The sequence below is a fragment of the Paroedura picta genome, chromosome 8 (genome assembly GCF_049243985.1).
Source record: "Paroedura picta isolate Pp20150507F chromosome 8, Ppicta_v3.0, whole genome shotgun sequence".
Classification (NCBI taxonomy): Eukaryota; Metazoa; Chordata; class Lepidosauria; order Squamata; family Gekkonidae; genus Paroedura; species Paroedura picta.
Window position 1 is genome coordinate 40,318,345 of NC_135376.1, and position 19,144 is coordinate 40,337,488.

At 43.6% G+C, this 19,144-nt stretch overlaps 1 protein-coding gene across 20 annotated transcripts in view; it reads left to right on the top strand.

Annotated features, from left to right (window-relative positions):
- KIF1A (kinesin family member 1A) overlaps window positions 1-19,144 on the top strand; it is a 131,182-nt gene that overhangs the window by 19,270 nt on the left and 92,768 nt on the right. The window lies entirely within an intron of this gene.

Sequence of the window (19,144 nt, forward strand, 5' to 3'; positions counted from 1 at the left end):
AAGGTTGTTTTTCTGCTTCTGCTGTGTCTAAAATGGATTAATTGGGTCACACAGAGTAGTTAAATATAGGTCAGGCATTATTTGGGGATAGCATGTTCAGAACAAAACCAAATTGTGGTGTGTGACTAAAACAGTCTGCTTCTTTTCTGTGCCTGTTTTACCCAAACCTATTAGCCTTCAACAGTTTAGTTTTTATGTCAGTCAGTCAGTAACCTTTTATTGGCATAAATAATTTTTATTTTATTGTTGTTAGTTGTGAAGTCATGTCTGACCCATCGCAACCCCATGGACAATGATCCTCCAGGCCTTCCTGTCCTAGTTTTTATAGGCAAGGCCAAAAGACAGTGAAAGCAGAATGGAAGTTGGCTCAGATTCTGGTTTAGTATTATTAATTAAAATATTTTGTTCCAGGTTCTCGAGCATTGTCCCTTGAAAGTGACTGAAATCAGCTTACCACATTGGTGATGTCATGTAAACACTGTTGAAAATACTGGAACTTGCTGTGTGGCTCTCCAGTACACTCCTGGTTTTCCTGATTTACTGTCACTAAATAGCTTTGCCCAACTATTCACATCATTAGGAATCATTTCTGAAGGTGTGCATGCTGCTTCTACTGGGAAAGCATGCAGTTCCCTCATGTACCTTCTGGGAGACTGGAAATTTTCCAGTATGTGCTCATGATGTTCCATGTGGATCCTGCAATAGCACCATCTTTATGAAGGCTCAAAATATACCTTTCCCTCTGTACACAATGGCTGATTCAGAGCTAGATCGACCTTATTCAAGGAGCCTATGAGCCAGTCAGCTCTACAAACTTGGCCATGCCTATTGTTCCTATCTATGGAGATTGCAAGTGCACAGTAAATAAGGAACTTTGGGGGGGGGGAGGACACATCCTTTCATCTCCAGCCATCCCAGCCTATTCCAAGTACCTCACTGTTCCTCATTACTGTAGAGCATTCATGCTTGCATGTTTGAAACCTGCCCCTTCAGCAGTCCTGTATGGGAGATATTGTAATTTACCTTATTTGGATATGCTTTGCCAGTGTGATTTGGAAAAGGTTGACTCCCTGGCCATCATTGTATTGGAATGCCCTGATTACAACTTTTATCATGCATTATGGATTGCCCCCTTTTAAACTAAATCACCCCCTACTGTATTAAGAGACAATTAAGTCCCCTATATGTTGGTGAAAAGAGATCCAAGGACTATGTTAGCAGCAGCCAATTATCTTTCAACCATAATTTCCTTAAAGAAATAAAGACTCATTATCTGCTGCTCAAGATCACTGAATCAAAGGAGCTTAAAATGTAAAAGGAAAGAAAAAAGTTTGTGAGAGAATGTACCACCTGTCAAGCTATGAGCCATAACCCTACAAGGAACTAGTATTTTCCTTTCCAGAGTAAGGACTTTTTAATGGTTGTGGATTCTTACTCAAAATGGATTGAAGTAGCCATTGTTTGTGTCTCACTTCAGCTGCTGCTCTCTGTCTATTGTTTGCAACCCAGGGAATGCCAGAAACCATCACTTTGAACAACAGAGACTTAAACCTCCAGAGATCCCCAAGCTTTAGCCAGCTGCAGCTTCACTCACACTGTCACCATTGTTAACTGGAGTCCTATTTGCTCCACTGACCCATGCTGAGCCAGTCAAGAAACACACAGTTTCAATAGCTTCCTCAAATGAAACCAAACGTTTATTGAAGCACGGTGTTCAGCATCCATGGAATAAACTAAAACACAGAGAAGAAAAAGAATGGGATACAGTGCCCAAGACTTACATTGAAACTAGACGAATTCAAGGCAGTACATAGAAAATTGACAGATTAACTGTATACAAGTGCTAACAAAGTAATTGGCAATGTCTGAAAAGAAAAGTCAATGATAAATTGGCCACACGCTATTGGTAGCTAAGCATGAAGACCGTGAGAGTAGTAAAAGCTTCAAAAAAGGTTTCCTTATTTTCTTACTTATCAAAAGCTCCCTTATGACTAGCTTGTCTAGAATTAAACAGCTTCCAGTAGCACTGCTTTCAAATCATACATCTTCATCAGAATTCCAATTGTATCTCGTCGCTGACAGTTCTAGTCCTTCCAACATTCTCTCCTATTTATTGTTGGTAAGCGCTTAGCCCACTAAGTTACTCTGTGTGAAACAGCTTTCATAATTACCTCCCAGAGGATCCAGAAAACTACTCATCTTCATCGACAGAACATCTATTTTCTCCTAAGCATGTGGACTTGGCCTTAATCTGTGTCACTTGGTTCCTTGACATTGTTATGGCTGTGCCATCTCTCACCTTGTTACTTCTGTGTCAGCCTGCTCAAGACACAACAGTGATTTCTGTTTATTCAGATACCTTCCTCCATTTAAGAGCTTTAGGGAAAGTAATCCTCTTACTGGTCCTCAATGCATGTGATTCTTCAGGCTTAATGTCTTACCTGGTCTTCAAACTTTGCCTTAGCTGTGATTTTTGAAACACCATGATCTCTTTGCTTAGGTGATATTTCTGAAGTGCTGGTATATTTTGTGTGCTTTAATTCTATTGGGGTAGTTATCAGAAAGGAAGGTGCTAGCTCAGTAGTACCCAATTATTGTTGTAATGACATCTGGCTGTTCTCTTTGATTTGATTCTCCACTCCTCCACATAAAACCAGCTGGGTGACCTTGGGTCAGTCACAGTTCCCTCAGAGCTGTCTCAGCCCCACCTACCTCACAGGGTGTCAGTTGTGGGAGATGAAGGGAAGGTGACTGTAAGCTGCTTTGTGACTCCTTTGGATAGTGAAAAGTGGGATATAAAAACCAGCTCTTCTTCTCTTTAGCCAACTTTGGTCATGTCTTGGAGTCATAGTTCTTGCTTCCTGAAACCACTCACAGAAGCACTTAGAATGGAGTTAAAATTCAAATCTTTATCACACCACTATGCTTAGTGGAAATTCTTAGGGTCCTTTAAAAGCTTTAAACCAGAGGTGTCAAACTCATTTGCTACGTATTTATTACTTTGTTGTGCTGAACCACATGTGCCATAAAATGTAGTGCCAGGTATTGGAGAAATAAACTTCACAAATGACTCAGCCCAATTAATGGGACAGCCCAGTTGCCTCCCAGTCCACAGGCGGAGCCCCCCTACCTCTTTCTCCCTGTCATCTTGTCCTTTCATTGGCAAACCATTGCTGTGAGCACCTACTCTTGCCTACCCTGCTCATGATCCCTACTCATTTGGAGTGGTGGCAGCAGCACTAGCTGCTTGGCTCTGCCCCCCATCTCATGTAGTAGATTCACCAATTCTCACTGAGCTGCAGTCAGAAGAGGCAGAAGGGGGAAAAACCACCCCCTCCTTCGCCTTCGTGTCCATTCCCCCTTCCACGCCCCTTAGCAATTTCCATTTCTTGACAGCTACAAATACACCTCACCACAGGCACATGCTCCCCTGCTCCCCTGAGCAGCCTCCTGCCTTCCTTCCCTCACATCAGTTGCCTGCAGTCCAGTTAAGAGCCCTTTCTTTCTTCCCAGATTGTTTGGGCTGTCTAATGCAGGGGTAGTCAAACTGCGGCCCTCCAGATGTCCGTGGACTACAATTCCCAGGAGCCCCTGCCAGCAGTCGCTGGCAGGGGCTCCTGGGAATTGTAGTCCACGGACATCTGGAGGGCCGCAGTTTGACTACCCCTGGTAATGGATATTGATCTCATCTGTTTTCAGTCAGCACTTTTAATAAGTTTCATGAGCCCAGGATTTTCCACTGAACAAATGAAATCCATTTCATTTGATAAAGCTACAAGATACTTTAAGCTGTAAAATCTGTACTCCTCAGGTTGCACAGAATCACATTAGCAATCATTGTGCCTTATTGCTCTTTGCCTTATGTTGTGTTGCAGCCCAGCAGAATTTTTAGTGGGCTGCTGTTTCAAGACACACCTAGACTATGTCATCCTTGACCTTCCAAGAGGTGTGCAGCTCAAGGAGGAGGAAGAGTTGGACTGCTTTGGCATCGACCACTCTACACTCAAAAGTTTTGTACGTTACACATATGACTGAAATTATCAAACTGGGAACCTCCAGAATTGTTTCCAAAATTATAGACATTGTTTTTATATAGTCTAACAGGCATGGAGACACCATGTCAATCATTTTCAGAGACCCTTCACTTAGGCCCATTAAGCACGGCCGCCGAAACGGCGATCTCGGGTCACATGGAAAACGCTCAGGGGGAAGACGCAACGCACACCGGTTATGCACGGGGTGGGGTGCGACAGCGGCAAAACCCAGAGTAACCGATTATGCACGCGGTGATCTTGGCGCCGCTTCTGGTTGCGCCCCGGTCACCCGGAATCTGTGCTTTCTTCCGCGTTTCGCTAATGTGGCTTTTTCGGCGGCATGCACCGAAGCTATGGTCAAGGCTATGGTATTCCCAGTTGCAATGTATGGCTGCGAAAGTTGGACCATAAGGAAGGCCGAGCGTCAAAGAATTGAGGCTTTTGAACTCTGGTGCTGGAGAAGACTCTTGCGAGTCCCTTGGACTGCAAGGCGAACAAACCGGTCAGTCCTAGAGGAGATCAGCCCTGACTGCTCTTTAGAAGGCCAGATCCTGAAGATGAAACTCAAATACTTTGGCCACCTCATGAGAAGGAAGGACCCCCTTGAGAAGAGCCTAATGCTGGGAGCAATCGAGGGCAAAAGAAGAAGGGGACGACAGAGAATGAGGTGGCTGGATGGAGTCACTGAAGCAGTAGGTGCAAACTTAAATGGACTCCGGGGAATGGTAGAGGACAGGAAGGCCTGGAGGATCATTGTCCATGGGGTCGCGATGGGTCGGACACGACTTCGCACATAACAACAACAAAGCACCGAAGCTGCGGCCGGTTGCAGCTGGCACCGTGTGTTATAGGTGATTTTAGTCGCCGCCATTCCACCCCGAATGTGCACTTAAACACCCGTGCATAATGGGTCTTACAGAGTTTTTGAACATAATTCCTCCAACATTGGGTGTGGATTTGACCAAGGATTGCAAACCTGTTCCTGATAGCTTGAACTTACCTCCTGCGTCGACAGAGTGTGAGGGCATCAATGACTTTCTAGAGATGGACAGCCAGAATAGTAACTCATGTTGGAAAGCCTGTGTTTCCCTCAGTGTCTATCCCTGGCTTGCATTCAGATGTATAACAGCAAGGAGGAGCTGAACAAGTGTGAGGCCTCCCAGTGTGTCTCCTAGGAGCAGGTCTTCTTTTTCTGGACTGTGCTGTTGCTGGTGGTGTTTTAATACCGAAGGTAGCAGGCGAAAGGACTGCTAACATCCCCAGAGACCTGCTGACAGTGAGGTTTTTATTGCCTGTAGGACAAAGGCAGCAATTGAAGCACAAAGCAGCAAATGAGTCGCTAATCCCTTCAGATAGACATGAAAGCTATTTCTTTTTAGGTTTGCACTGGATTGCATATGGTATAACAGCTCAGCATTTCTGTCTGTTCAAGCCTTAGGTTGGAGAGAACCAGCAAAGAGACATAGCTTGGGCTATTATACATGGACTGAAAACGTATTTAAAGATATGGGCTTGGGGAAAGTATTATGGCCATTGGGCTCTGTGAAGAAGAAGAGTTGGTTTTTATATCCTGCTTTTCACTACCTAAAGGAGTCTCAAAGAGTCTTATAATCACCTTCCCTTCCTCTCCCCACAACAGACTGTGAAGTAGATGGGACTGAGAGAGCTCTGATATAGCTGTTCTATGAGAACAGCTCTGACAGGACTGTGACTAGCCAAAGGTCATCCAACTGGTTATATGTGGAGGAGCAGAGAAGCAAATCCAGCCTGCCAGATTGCTCTTAACCACTACACTAAGCTGGCATGTGCATGAGCAAAAAATGGCAATTGCTCTATTTTGTACTCTTTGGATACTTGAAAAGTAATCTGATGAACAAACTTACCCTGCTTGTGAACGGCAAACTGGTTGAGGGCTACCGGTTTGAACCTGGTGGAGAATGGTAAGCCAAACTGGTTGATATTTGAGCATCCCCAGTCTTGGATATCTAGTTATTGAGCTTTGGTTTGTATCCCTCTGTGTCCCTCCCCATGAGCCATACCGGGCCTGTGTAGCTTTTACCTTTACCCCTTCACTGCTCCCTTGTTAGTGCTTCCTGATATGCCTGACCTGTCTGTCATTATAATTCTACCCATAGATACTTGGTATAAAAAGATTTTTCCTGTATTATAAAGGAATATGATGGTGATCATAAGGTTTGCTGATTCACAGGCCAGTATTCTTCATACTATTCAGAGATTTGCTTTGTCCTTATAAAACATCTGATCAAATGTCTGATTACACGGCAACTGTAGCTTCTCTTGCAACTTTCCCCCCAATCCTACTGTCTGTCTGCTTTAGTGAGTATAATTCCAGGGGTGTTATGTATGGAGACATGTCCTACCCCCCAGGATTTATACAGTTGCAATAATTACGTCTGTACTCAAAGGGCCCTTCTACTGGTAAGTAGTAGACAGTAGGAAAGCTGTGGGCCAATGACTCAGTTTTCCAGGAACAAGGCAGTTCAGTACAATGAGTATGCAGATCATGGCTCTGGCAGGAGGGAGACAACCATTCTGCATGCATTGGATAATGCAGTTTCAGTGTGCTTTTGCAGCTGGATTTTCCAGTGCAGAACAGGATAATCTACTTCTAAAGTGCATTGAAAGTGACACCTCAGCCAGGGAGTCACATCTTGGAGAGAGAGATTTGGGAACCCACTAGCTAGATTGTGTCAATTTCTCTTGGAGAGGGAGGAATGGAATGACCCACAATGAAAGGGTAGGATGAGAGCTTATATGGAAATGCAGCTGTCTTTAGATCTGATCTGTTCTGTTCTTAAACTCTGTTCAGTTAACATAGTGAGCATGTGTGGCTTAACAAAGACAAGGAACTCCCCCCTAGGAACACTACAACTTCAAGAATAAGTAGCCTATCCTTAGGGCCATTCCGCACTGGGATCCATGTTGCAAATTGTTTGCGGAACGAAAAATCGCCATTTTAAATAGTGGAATTCGTTGTTATGCATACCTGCCTTTGTAGTGGAATCCAGTTGCGTTTATATCGTTTCCCACAGGGTTCCGGTCTCGGCAAAAATCGCTAGCCAGGAAGCGTATTGCTGAGCTGTGTCCCACCCCTTGCCGTCAAGCAGCCAATGGGCGGCCGTTATCATGCTCCCAAACAGCCCCTTTCCCTTTAAGGAAGGTTTAAAAAAACACACATACACACACATACAAACGTTGCAACGAATATGCGTTGATTTGTTGCAACGGAGAGACCCATCCAGCTAGCAGGTGGTGTTTGAGCTGCCGTTTCATCGTTGCCACGCTCCCCCCGAGTGAAAAAAAAATCCCCCCCCCTCACGGGCGCGATTTTCAGCCGAAAACAGTGTGAAAAATAAAGGGAAAATAAACCAGCAAACGGGCCTCTGTGTTGCTTGTGCTTGGTGACTTTAAACAGAGGGACTGCAGCCGGGGAAGCCTCACTGGGTAAATGAAGGCTTGCCGGTGCGTTGATCTCCGCTCGCTCGGAGAAAAAAAAATGGCGATCGCTTCGCCGGAAGATCAGAAGAGAGAGCCAGGTGGAGGGACTTTGCAGAAACCGCAACAATGGTAACGCACAGAACTTTCCCGCTAGTGTTGCAGATTGGTTGCAGGAGTGTAGCGCTTTCCGGAGGGTGAATCCACTTTTTGGGATTTCCCTGAAAATGCTACAATGAAACGCTTTTTGAGGATCGGTTTCAGGAGTGTTGCAGATTGTCAACGACGTTGTGCATAATGGCAAAACTGTAGCGATTTCAATTAGTAACCATTGTGCTATTTTGGATGAATGCGGAACGGCCCTTAGTCTAACCTTCTCAGATGGTATATGCATAAACAGCAAAAAGGCATTGTGATCCTTGTTCAACTTGCTATGTAAACAGGCTATATATACATATTTGGCTTTGATTAGTTCATTACCGAGCGTCAAAGAGAAGTGCAGTTGCAGGGATGCAGTGGGGGGAGGGAAGAGGCCGTGCGTCAAAGAATTGAGGCTTTTGAACTCTGGTGCTGGAGAAGACTCTTGTGAGTCCCTTGGACTGCAAGGCGAACAAACCAATCAGTCCTAGAGGAGATCAGCCCTGACTGCTCCTTAGAAGGCCAGATCCTGAAGATGAAACTCAAATACTTTGGCCACCTCATGAGAAGGAAGGACTCCCTGGAGAAGAGCCTAATGCTGGCAGCGATCGAGGGCAAAAGAAGAAGGGGACGACAGAGAATGAGGTGGCTGGATGGAGTCACTGAAGCAGTAGGTGCAAGCTTAAATGGACTCCGGGGAATGGTAGAGGACAGGAAGGCCTGGAGGATCCATGGGGTCGCGATGGGTCGGACACGACTTCGCAACTAGCAACAACAACAAGAAGTTCATTACAATTTGAGTGCTGGTACCTGAGCTCTGGACCCATGCCACACACACTTAAAAGGTAGGGTGAAGCTGTACATCCCTTCATCCCTGGAGTGCACAAGCGTGTGTGCAGTAGCTGGAAAGTGCGAAACAGGAGATAAGGTTTTTAAGCAAGCACTGTGGTAAACAGCACTGAAGTGCTAGTCTTTCAGCAGAAGATATTATGTAAGACTAGATGGTGGCAGCAAAAATACTTAGAGAGAAGTAAGTTATCCAGAAGCAAGGGAATGCAGATCTTTCCAAACTCCCATGTGGACAGGAACATGGCTTGAGACCAGCATTTTCCCCCAGTGTAAAATTGGGGAAGGCAATCAGATACAGAGAGTAGAGGAGGAAAAGTTGGAAGAAGCTGCTTAGTTTCACTTATTCAGTGGTTTTAAAGGGACAGAGAAATCTTTGGGTTATGACCTGGCAGCCCTATGCACGGAATCATGATGAAACCTATTAGTCTGTGCAGATAAGGGGAAAGAATGTGGGGTAATACAAGACTGCTCCAGGAACCCTCTGCCTCTGTTAGGAGAGCTGGAGGGATTGGTAAGTCTTTTCTTTGCTTTTGCTATGTTTTGTGACCATTACCTGGCCCTGTGAAATCTAAGTTAATCTAATCTTTCATAAACACCATCTGGAGCACACATGATTTGTCATTGCTTAGGTAGCCTCAGTTTGGCTGGGCCAGCCTTTGAAAATGTGACACTTGTCCATTTTGAACCAGTTTCCTTTCATCAAAAGCCACAGGATGAAAAGTATTCTGGTTTTGTTCATTTTTCTCACACTGTTTCTCCTAAATTTATTTGCACAGAAATCCTTTCCCCGCCCTCTTTATGGGTTGCTTTGTGTGCAGGTATGGTTGGGCCTGAGTAATTTCCTACTACAGAGGTGTAGGGTTGCTAAATCTCCTGGAATTACAATTGATCCTCAGACTACAGAGATCAGTTCCTCCGGAGCAATTGGCTACATTGGAAGGTGGATTCTATGGACCTGGAGGGACTTGGACATCTCCCACCATAACAGTATCTCCAGATGACTGAGATCAGTTCCTAGGGAGAAAATGTCTCCCTTGGAGGATGGATTCTATGGTATTATGCCCTGCTGAGGTTCCTTCCCAAACCCTGCCATCTCCAAGCTCCATCCCCCAAATCTCTAGATATTTTCCAACTTAGACCTGGCAACCCCACACATGAGGTCCACAAACCCTGCTCTCTACCTCCATATCTCTGGGAATTTCCCAGATGGAGTCAGCAGCCCTAATCGCTGTACCAGCTGATTTCTTAATATCCAATCATTAAATTCCTATGGAGACTTTTAAAACCTGTGCTGAGAGGCAAAGATAAGGTGTCACCTTTCTTGAATTATTCACAGTTAATTCAAATCATTTTTTAGCATTAAACACTCTTTGTACAACTAGGGAAGAAAAAATTAGATGGAAAGGAAAGGGTAAATACTTTTGCATTCATTTCTTCCCAATTTGTTTCTCTGCCCAGTTGGCTTCTGCTGCAGCATGTTGATTCCCAGCATCACGCCTTTGTTTCCACTGAATGATCACTCTTCCTAAGACTCATCCCCCCCCCCCCCGCATCCCCACAACTGCACCAGTGTCTGTTATTTTGGGGACAAACACTGTAATTAAGCCTTTCCAATCAGCTTCTGGAAGAAACCTGCATATCCTTCATCATCCGGGCTCATTTTTTCCTTGTAAATGCCACCCATGAAGCAATTGCTGTGCATTACATTCTTTTCTTTCTCTGACGGAAAAGGCCTCTCTTATTTCCAGAGGAGCATTAGCATTCTCTCCCCGGGATGAGGTCTTCACTAGGGCAAGTATGCAGCTGAACAGAATCTTATGAGGGTCCCATAGAAACCTTCCCTTTTCACTCAGGGTTCCTCTGTTGGAACTCTACAACTTTGAAACCCCCTCTGGTTAAACTGTTTTTCTCATAATAAATACACACTTTGTTGTTCACTGGATGTGCCAGATCCATGTTTTTCCATTGAGGGTAGCTCTTTTATTGAAGAAATAAGGTTTCAAAGCATCCAGCACCTGGGAAAATACATTGCCTTCCCTTCCCCATCACTCTTTGGTGGTCATTAAGTAGGGTTTAGCGGACTCCTGCTGGCTGCTCTAGTTACCTGCCACTGATCAACACAGCAGGCGTTTCTGCCACTATGTCACTTTTAGAGAAAGTAAGGTTAGGTGCCTCTAGGAATCACTGGGAACTCTGTGGTAAAACTGGCTATAGCTAGAGTGTCTCTCCATCACTTCCAGGAGAAACCTGTAAGTGACATAGTGGCACAGGTGTTGTATCCCCCCCCCCCCCAATTGTCATTGCCTCCAAACCTTCACATGCTACTGGACTCTGATTTCATTTTTCTAGTTAATGTTAAGCTACCACACAGTTCACTCCAAACTGAACTAATATCTGTTTTCAGTTGTCCCTCTCATCAAAATCTCATTAGCTCTCATTGGTCACTCCTAGGAAGAGGCAGAATCTAACCTGTCTATCAGAGCTCCATTATGGACTCCAAAGCTATGGCTTAGATTCCTTCTGTGCCAAGATAAACAAACTTGTAGTTTTCTTGTTTGCATATTTATTTATTGAAATATTTCTATCCTGCTTTTCTTCTTGGTTCAAGGTAAGAAGAGCATCCAAAGAGCTGAATCTTAAATATGATCAGATATAATACCTATTATTCGAGCAGTACTTTATTCTTGGGCTTGATCCATTAAAATTGTTTCCCATGGTGATCAGTAGCTAACTGTGCGGGGGACATGGCTGTTTTAATAGGCAGGATGTAAAACATGACACCAACAAAGGGAGCCCAAACGCAGCTAACCTTATCATGAATTTCTCAAGGGATCCATAGTTTAATTGCTCATTGCTGTATCTCTACCCTCCTGTACTTTTTTGGAATGTGTAGAGTTGCTATGGTGATGATACCAAAGACTCCTTTCTGCTGCAAGAACAGGTTCTCTCCTGCCACCTTACCTTTTCAAGAACCTCTGGTCTGAAATGATGAGTGGGGCTCTACAGTAAGCAAGGGCATAACTGAGCACACAAGTGAGTGGAAAGCCTGCAGCTAAGACCACATGATGATCCCTTATTCTTTTTTGCCACTTGAAAAAGGCTGCTTTTCAAGACTTTCAAGAGAATCTTAAATTAATGCAGGCTCTGATTGAACAAGGTTCTTTGCTAGGCATCATGCTAAACATGCTGATCATGCTTCCCCTGGTTTAATGACAACTTTAAGGAGCTGCTAACAGCCTCTCTAGTGCAAGGAGGATCAACGGCCATCTAAAGTAATAATCAGATAAAGAAGTAGCCTATAACTGCTGGCTTGCTTCAGTACAGAGATCTTAGCAGACTTAAGTAGTAGCATACCTCCAAACACAGTGGGTAGTCATCCCCTCAGGCAGGGTGAGCAGGTGCAAACAAAGATGGGGTGTCCGTACCTTTAAAACATCATACATCTTGTGTGGTAGGTGGGGCTGAGAGAACTCTGACAAGACTGCTCTGTGAGGACAGCACTATCAGGACTGAGACTAGCTCAGGGTCACCCAGCTGGCTGCATATGGGGGAGTTTGGAATCAAACCGGTCCCACCACCTCAGCTCCCTTGACCCCCCCCCCTCCAATTAGAAGTCATGACTGTTTGAGCTGGGCAAGGGAGGCTTGGCGATTGCTGTCTGGAATTGGCTATGCTTTAGATGCAAGGGGGTTTTATAGTTTGTATGGTGGGTTTTAATGTGGGGTTTATACACTGTTAGATGCCACAAGCCGGTTTTGCGGGAGTGGTGGGATACAAGTTGAATAATAATAATAATAATAATAATAATAATAATAATAATAATAATAATAATAATAATAATAATAATAGTAATAGTAATAGTAATAATAATAATTTTAAAGGCCATTGCTCTTAACCACTACACCAAGCTGGCTTTCTAATAAGGAATAAACACAACCATCTATGTGTCTTGGTCCCATGCTATTCAGTTTCTATTTAGATTGCATGGCTTTTGCTTTGAAAAGTATGCACACTAATTCAATTCCCTTAGGCATTTTTGCAACCAACTGTCATTCTTTACAGGAAGTCTCATCATTAATTTAGATATTGGGGGTGATGAACAAAGATATTAGGAAAGAGTTTGTTTGTTTGATTCCTTCCTTCTGGCCTTTACAGAACTTTTTGTCATAGGCAGAGTTCTTTCTCTGTGAATTTGCTGTGAGTTTGAGGGAAATTGCTTTGTCCAAGACAGATGAAATTACAAAAGCATTGTGTAGGGCAAATGCATAAGCATCTCATTGTTATTGTTCCTTTACTGGAAAAAAATGGCTTAACTTGACCCAGGTTTTAAAATAAACACCCACAAATCAACACTGAGCAAACAGCTCAGTGACCCCAAATTGAAAGTGCATTATTGATCCAGGTTGCTAGATATCCAGCCTGTTTATTTACATTTATTTTTACTCCACTGTTTCTTTATTGCACTCCTACAATGAATTTTGTACCACAAACACCACAGCTCTGTGGTGAACTTTTAAATAAAGAATTATGCAACCCTATAGGCTTGACCTTCTAAAGGATTATGACAGGGAAAGAGCTTTGTCTCTGTGGAGAGCCGCAGGAGGTTGCTGAGAAGAAGAAAAGGAGAGCAGTTCCTGAGGATAAGGAGAGGAATTCCAAAGAGAAAGAGAGACGAAAGATATCTAAAGAGAAGGAGGTGTTTTCAGTGCGAGGGTTGCCAAGAATGGCTTGGCAACTTGTGGGAGACAGGAGGAAGTGGGAACTTACTGGGTATACTGCTAGAATGTCATTCCAGTGTGAGAACTTCATTTCCAGGGTGTGTCAGAAACTGCATCATCATGCAGGGGGCATCCATCATGCCCCCCTCCCCCTCCTCCCGGACTGGCCAGGCTCTTCCTGTTTCCCAGCTGAGCAGCAGGAGGCAGTGGAGGTGGGAGGTAGGAGATATCCTGCCAGAAGCCACCACACAGAATCCTATTCCGTGCAGGGAACGGTGTAGGAATATGAATGGTGTGAAAGAGTGCCTCAGGGCTTAGCCAGATAGGCGTTTCTGCAGTGCCCAGCTTTTTTCAACTTAATTATCCAGAGCTGGAGGGGGCTTATATGGATTGAGACCACAATTTGAAGGAAGTTGACTTTAAGTTCATCCCCATACCATTTTTCAAGCCTGAAATGGCTCCCAGAAACTGCTATTTGCCCTGTGGGGGAAAGGGGGCAGCTTAACCCTTCACCATGGTACTGATTCAAATCAGGTCTCTGTACACCTGACAATTAAATCTGAAAAATGTCTTGGAGCTGTAAAAACATGCATATTGGGTTAGACATGTAGCCTCTGGAGACCTACAATAGCCCCACCACTACAGTTGCCAATTGCAGTTGAATAAATTCCTGGAGATGTAGGGATGATGCCTGAAGAGGGCAGAGTTTGTGGAGAAGAGGCATCTTGCTAGGGATGTGGTGCCTTTGAGTCCACCCAGTGAAGCTGCCATGTCCTCCACTGAAACTGGCCTGGGGGTTGGCAACCCTATGCAGAAAATCAGCCAGTATAAAGGAAAGACCGACAAGGAAGGCCTAAATTAAACAAAAGATAATCACCAGTTTAGTTTCAAGTATCAGTTTTTCTCCATATTTTCCCTAATTTAATTTCTCATTGCTCTACAGTGAATATACCATGATTGTATTTCAAGTATTACTTGGGAATGGTAAATTAGTAATTTACATTGGGTGTGCTTTAATGTGTTAATGCAGAAATACAGTGCTTGTGATTTTTAAAAATTGAGCTTCAATTATCAGGGTACTATAGATATCAGTAGTGTAATATGGTGAGAACACCTGAAGAAAGAAGCATTGAGAGCTATTTATTTATTTATTAGATTTTTATACTGCCCTCCCATATGGGTCAGGGCAGTTCACAGAAAACATTGCAGGAGTAATACATAGAACAGTCTGAACTCATAACACAGTCATAAATAACACATCAACAATAAACTAACAGAGGCTTCAAGAAGAACGACAACTCAAATAGAACGACAATCCCCAGGGAGTTTAGGTTGCTTCAGGACACAGAGGGGGCGTCTGGGGGGGGGATGGACCAGCAGATGTTATTGGGTCGGTTGGGCTCAAGCAAATGCCTGGTGGAGGAGCTCCCTTTTGCAGGCCCTGCAAAATTGTGGGAGTCCAGGCAGGGCCCGGATCTATTCAGGGAACTCATTCCACCAGGTGGGGGCCAGGACAGAGAAAACTCTGGCCATTGTTGAAGACCAATGTACTTTTTGGGGGCCAGGGATCACAAGCCGGTTGGTGTTGGTGGAACATGGTGTTCTTTTGGGGGTGTAGGCAGAGAGACGGTCTCTCAGGTAAACTGGTCCCAGACTGCATATAGCCGTGAAGGTGAGAACCAAAACTTTAAGCCTGATCCGGAATTCAATTGGGAGCCAGCTGAGTTGTTGGAGTACCAGCCAGATATGAGATCTCGAAGGTGTATTAGTGAGAATCCTGGCCGCAGCATTTTGCACCAGTTGTAGTTTCCGGATCAAGAATAAGGGTAGGCCTGCATAGAGCGAGTTGCAGAAGTCCAGTCTAGGCCCTAGACTGGCCCAGGGGTGACCGTTACATGGATCACTGTGGCTATGTGTTCTGGTGCTAAGTAGGGCACTAGTAGCTTGGCTTGGCGTAGGTGGTAGAAGGCCTGTCACGCTACTCTCATGATCTGTGCCTCCATGGAGAGGGAGGCGTAAAGGATCATACCCAGATTTCTAGCCAGCATGTACAGACGCATCCTGAGGCATATGGCAGCCATTTTGTGTTGTAGTATTCTTCTTTTGTGGCAAATTGTTACTGATACAGTACGATAAACTGGACTGTTTTCCTGCCACCACAAACGTCTTTAGGTCTCAAGTTTTGAAATGTTTTGCAAGCCTTTCTTTATTTTGTACTTTTTTTTTCTGTATAACCTAAAGAACTATTAACTGTTAGCCTGGTGGAGCCTGCATGATTAAATTGCTGTAATTTTCATCGCACATCAGTTACCTGTTAAGAATTTCATTTCCCACTCAACACTGACTTCTTATTCTGAAAGGTAACTTGAATGACGCCTAAAATTATATAACTGTTATTCTTAGGTTTACCATTATTCTGTTTTTGAACTTCTGTCTTCCGTGATGCTCATATTTTAAAATATAATAAACAATTAAAGGAGAATGACAGAGCAAGCCTACCTCTGTACTCCGATTACTATGGTAACATTCTCGACCTCAGAGAAGAAATATGATGCAGAATCGCAGATTTGTTCCCAAGTACAATATTTGCATAGATTATATGAGGAGATAGTGACTGATCCAGAATAATCTAATGAGTTTTACTTATTCATTTTATTTTCTTATATTTATATATCACCCTTCCTTGTGGCTCAGGGCAGTTTACATAGAAAATGGGGAAACATAGTGACAAATCTGGATATTTTACAGTCCTAGGGCTGAATGTTCTAACCACCACACCTTAGTGGTTCTCAGATTGCTCCACTGTATTCCTACCTTGCTTACCCAGTTATGCTTTTCAAGTTCCTTTAAATTGAGATGGTGAAGATTGGACCTGGATCTGTATGCTTGAAAACTATAATGCTCTACCATTGAGTCATGAAGTATCTGACTGTTTTAATCCATTGCTTGTTGTCTTACTCATTTTGAAGCGAGGAAAATACATGTACTGGTCTCTAGATGCCTGATATGTACCGTATAAGACGACTGGGCGTATAAGATGACCCCTCAACATTTCCACTCAAAATACAGTACTATGGGCCACTATGGGCAGCTATGTCTATCCCAACTGAAGTGCACCCGGCGTATAAGACGGCCCCCCCACTTGGAGGCATGTTTTTCAGGGGGGGAAAGTAGTCTTATACGCCAGCAAATGCTGTAGTTAAGATGTAGCCTGCCTTGACCATGTGCTTCTTCCACTCAACTTGACTCAGAGAGGGTTATCTCTTACCTAAGAAAAAATAGCTGGTGTAAATTTGAGGCATTGCCAAAATCAGCTGGAGGATTTTTCTGCCCCAACCTACTGCACAACTTCTTCAGATGATTGCACTACCATGACATCTTTTGTGACATTACAAAGTATTCTGAAGTACACAACTGAAATTCTGCACTTTTTCATTGAACTCCCTACAATATTGCTGGCTTACAAGACAGTTTAGATTTATTTGGGCGTTTGAACTAGCTATAAGGCATTGGCTAGAATGCTTTTGTCATTACCATATTGTGAGCTAGTGAATATATGTGTTTTAGGTTGTCTGGCCTAGCTAATGTTTTAGTATAAACTCAAATGAGTAGCCATGTTGGTCTGAAGTAGCACAATAAAATCAGAGTCCAGTATCACCTTTAAGACCAACAAAGATTTATTCAAGACGTCTTGATTAAATCTTTGTTGATCTTAAAGGTGCTACTGGACTCTGATTTTAGTATAAACTGTATATAGTCTGTGTACTGTCCAAAATCATCACCGATGGGACCAGATCATAGGATAAAATTTGTATATTAAGAAAATGAGGTGAATTAATCCAGAGAGAGAGACATATGGTAAAACCTTTCTCTCATTACTTAACCACGTGGCCTCTCTGTGCTCACATGTCAGAGAGAGTGGAGTAATATTTTGCAGAGTTACAGGCCTTCTTGGAGAGTTGGGCTGTTAGCTAGTTGTTGAGAACTTCTATGAGTCATTATAGTTTTCCATCAAGAGATTAAGGGTGAGTGCTCAAATTAAGGACACTTAGCCATTTGCTGTTTCTGACGTGTGTGAGAGATGCATCATAGTTGTGTCTGTTGCTAACCTAAGTAATTGATGCACACGTCCTTTGACCTTCTAGTGTTTGCCATCTTTGCTCAATAATTACATCTGAGTCCTTCACAGTAAGGTTTAGTGGCAGTGTTAAGAGCAGGGAGGGACCCTAATTTAACATTAGTTAGGCTATCCTGCTAGAAAGGCAAAGTTCTCTTTTCCTTGTTCTATTCCCTTCTACGAAGGCTGGCTTTGCATAAGAGCTTTGGGCCATTATTGTTTCTGTGTACTACTCCCCAAGTACTAAAAGAGGGGAATATACGAGGTTATTTGCTTCTATGGATTGTATTATAATATTCAGAAACCCACTGTTTTGGCATATTTTCCAGACAACTAAAATTTGGAGCAGTTCCAGACAAACGGGTCTACTGTTTGGGAATATTTTCAGGAGTTTCCCTGATGTCACAATGGCATCCAATTGAGCACAATGTCAACAGGGCTTCCACGTGGACAGGTTTCCCCACAATTTTCCTGCCCAGCTCATGGGAGACTGCGCTGAGCCATTGGCAGTGTGTAGCTAAAAAGCTGCATGCTCCGCAGCTTTCTGTGTCCCCATGGGGGACACATTTCAGCAGGGCACTTGGTCCCCCACTAAAATGTCTCCCTCTGGGAGATGCAGCTGTGTCAAATAGATTCTGCCATGTGGGAGGGGGGCATTTTTTAAAAAAATTGCAGGAAGGTGGAATTGCTTGGGAATACAATCCCACTTTCTTGCAAAATAAAAAATGTAAAAGCCCCGGTCTGCCCCGCAGTGCCATGAAACACTGCAAAACAGACCAGGGCAGATTTTGCTCCTCCCATCCATACAAGCCTGCTATGGGACAGACCCCATTGGCCCCCTCAGTGAGCAAAGGGAACACAGATTCTCCTGTGTTCCGTTAGTCCAGGGTAGGCCCTGGAGGGGGCCAAAATGGCAGTGATGTCATATGGGCATGGCAATTAGCCCTGTCTCGATACTGATGCTGCCCTGGCTTTTTCTGCCAGTGCGGAATCGGCAAGGGTGTCTGTTGTGGAGAGAGGAAAGAGAAGCGATTCTAAGCTGCTTTGAGACTCCTTCTGTTAGAGAAATGCAGCATATAAGAACTACCTCTTCTTCAAGTATATGTACACACACATACACACACACATACACACACACATATATATTCAGCCTGTTAATATGTCAAATATGATTTCCTTTAAAAGTTCCATCCTCCAGTGGACTGTTATTACAACTATAGACCTGTCACAACCTCTCTACCTAACTTACTTTACAAGATTGCAATTGTGCAGATAAGATGGAAGAGAGGTGAATGATATGATAAGCTACTTCATATCCCTGTGAGAAAAATAGGATATACAATAAACACAGGGCATAGGGGAAGGAAAATGGGAACCAGTGTGAGTGTAGCTAAGAATGATCTGCATTTTTCCAGTCAGCTGTCAGACACTCCTGTTTTGTCATGATGGGCCCCCTCCCCATCATTCTGGCCCCATACTGCTTCAGTTTCTCCTCTAGTTTCCACACTGATGGGTTTTTATTTTGAAAACAAAATATGGGATATAAATAATGTAACTAGTTTTCTCTCTAGCGGGGGAGAAACCCCTCTGATATGCTTTGACTTTTTACTTTTGACTAATACATAAGAACACGCACTGAGAATGTAACTTTGGCCTAGAATAGAATGATGGTTCTCAGCCACTTTGATTTCTGACTAGGAGATCCATATTCTATAAGAATTGATATACCTTGTGACTCATATACTACCTGCTGGGCCTAAATAAGATATTGTATGTTGGACTAGTTAACGTGTGTATAATATTAATTTCACCACTGATGAAGGCTCTCTGGG